This window comes from Penaeus monodon, chromosome 29 (genome assembly GCF_015228065.2).
Source record: "Penaeus monodon isolate SGIC_2016 chromosome 29, NSTDA_Pmon_1, whole genome shotgun sequence".
NCBI classification, from domain to species: domain Eukaryota; kingdom Metazoa; phylum Arthropoda; class Malacostraca; order Decapoda; family Penaeidae; genus Penaeus; species Penaeus monodon.
Window position 1 is genome coordinate 29,284,526 of NC_051414.1, and position 277 is coordinate 29,284,802.

Here is a 277-nt window from a genome sequence, read left to right on the forward strand (position 1 = left end):
CTGTTTATTTCATTGTTTGTTAACAAATAATTAACTTATTTCGCTTCTTTGGTTATTTATCTGCAACTGGGCTAGCTTTAATTTTATCTGAGTATTTGACGCTCAGGGAGAGAGACACTCACCCCGTTTTTAGGCGAAATAATGAAGCATATGAAAAAAAATGAAACAACGGGAAGCTCTTAAAAACAACAACAACAAGGGGAGACTAAGAAAAAAAAAGAACACAACAAAGGACTGATGGACGACGATGATGAAGATACTGATGGCGAACGAGGGA